This window comes from Poromitra crassiceps, assembly GCF_964638095.1.
Source record: "Poromitra crassiceps genome assembly, chromosome: 8".
In the NCBI taxonomy this organism is placed as follows: Eukaryota; Metazoa; Chordata; class Actinopteri; order Beryciformes; family Melamphaidae; genus Poromitra; species Poromitra crassiceps.
This window is the reverse complement of record NC_139629.1, coordinates 35,693,668-35,695,741: the sequence shown is the minus strand read 5'-3', so window position 1 is coordinate 35,695,741 and position 2,074 is coordinate 35,693,668. Positions and strand designations below refer to the sequence as shown.

General features: G+C 50.5%; 1 pseudogene across 1 annotated transcript; it reads right to left on the bottom strand.

Moving 5' to 3' along the window:
• Positions 1 to 253: 253 nt before the first annotated feature.
• Positions 254 to 1,747, bottom strand: LOC310780677 (pre-mRNA-splicing factor SLU7 pseudogene; annotated as a pseudogene). Its single transcript has one exon. The product of its transcript is annotated as a pre-mRNA-splicing factor SLU7 pseudogene (transcript).
• Between the last annotated feature and the right edge of the window lie 327 nt (positions 1,748 to 2,074).

Here is a 2,074-nt window from a genome sequence, read left to right as displayed (position 1 = left end):
TTAAATAGGATTGAGGCAAATGTGCATTCATCAGTTGTTTTTTTATAGCAGATGAGTAGGCTAGCTACTGTATAGGCCTAAGCCACAATTCCGCACACAATCTTCCTCCACAACTTGTCCATTCTGCTTGCGACCACTGCAGCTGTGAGCTCCATGCGAGGGATGGTGACAGACTTTAATAGGGCCACCCGCACTTTTCCCATTACAAATGCACAGTGGGCCCGTCTGTAGATGTCATGCAGCAACAGGTATGTCACAGTGCCGTACCCATCTTCACTTGCGTCTGCATAGTGGTGCAGCTGGGCTGAAGTGACTTCTCTTTCATCTTTTCTTTGTGCATCTCCAGCAGAGTCTTCGGCTGTTCTTCCTCCTGTAGCTCCTCTAGTCCATCGTCAAATGGAACACAAGCTGAGCTGGTTGCTGTTTTAATGCCAGCCTCTCCTGTGCAGTAGCTCTAGCTCTATTTGACCATGGAGTGGCAGCACTTAAAGCCCCAGTAGCCGTCCCTCCAGTACGAGCCCCAGATACACGTGTGGTTGTTGATGAGCACGTCCTCCTCATACTTGGAGCGGGCCACAGCCTTGTCGAGTCCTTTGAGCACAGCGCCGTGGCGAGAGTACTCCACGTAGTCCTCCGTCTGGGCCAACAGCAGCTCCCGCGGAGGCGCGTCCAGATGCTCCTCGCCTCCGTACCTCTCTAGGATGGTCTCCTTCTGTTTCTCTTTGAAGTCCTCCTTCTTGACCTTGAAGGACTGGTGAAGGAGCTCCAGCTTGGTGGGGTCGGCCTGCAGGTGCACCTCAGAGCCCTTCTCATAGGCCTCCCAGGCAAACAACTGTGTCTGAGCCATGGTGACCGTGTCTCCGCTGTAGCGCACAAAGTTGTCTCCGGCGTACCCCACTTCGTCAGGGGTCATGCCAGTGTTAGAGTACGGGTTCTCCCTCATAGCTCGAGTCTTGGGGTCATAGTAGGCCGAATTTGGATCCAGATTCCTCAGGTACTTAGCAATGTCTTCTCTGATACGCAGATTCCTGACTGTGATTCGTCGCTTGGAGTCAAAGTTCTGACCGGGCATGTCGATGTCATCGGCATATTTATCTTCATCCTCATCCTCACTGTTGTATTCCCGCTCACCTTGGTCATTGAGTTTTCCTGAGGCCAACTCATCCTGAAGCTACTGGGCCTTCAGCGTCCTTTTGGCCAGGTCTACTTTGGCATACTCCTTCACGATACGGTGGTGATCTTCAGGGTTATACCCGTTCCAGCGATCCCGCTTCCCATCATAGTCCAATGAAAGCTCGACCTGTGAATGCTCATCTGGAGCCATGCTTGTGCCTGTGAACTTTGCCCCCACTTTTCTGGGCCGCTCTAAGCAGTCTTTCTTCTTGTGTGTCATGGCACCACAGTTTTGACAAGAGCCCTTCCGGAATTTAGTGCTGGCCGGTTTTTCTTGCACCCCTCTCTTGTACCACTCGAAGATGGTGGAGAACTGCTCTTGCTCTTCTTCCTGTGGCCTTTGATGCTTTAGGGTGGGCCTTTTGGATGGGTCGATATACCACGGCACTGATGAAATATACTGCGGGATGTGGGGTTTAATATCCTTTCCCTCCTCGTCCACCTCAGCTGGAGCGTTTCCCAGTTTTCTTTGCTCCTCCAGCTCCTTCTTCTTCCTCCAGTCCTCCCTGGTCATCTTCTTGGGCTCATCCAGGCCCAATATCCCATCTGAGACAGCCGGCGTCTCCTCCGTCATGGCTGAATCTGGGAGTTCACCCTTGTCAAGATCCAAAAATCAAAACGATGGCTGTTTGTTCCTTCGTAAAATAAGCAAATCTCTCCTTAGCTGGCTGTATTTTTTAGCTTTGTTTTGAGAACGACACAATCGTCGCCATTTTACATTATCTACTAACTACGTCACAGCATTTCTTCCTCTGTGGTGTTGGATTGCTTTGGGCCTTTCGAGGTTAAGCAAGGAAGGTGTGCAGTAAAAAGGTATGTAGTCATCTTTACGTGCCTGGCAGTAATACAATTATTGTCCGCCCTTCCTAATGGTCACTTTACATCACACATATTTAATAAT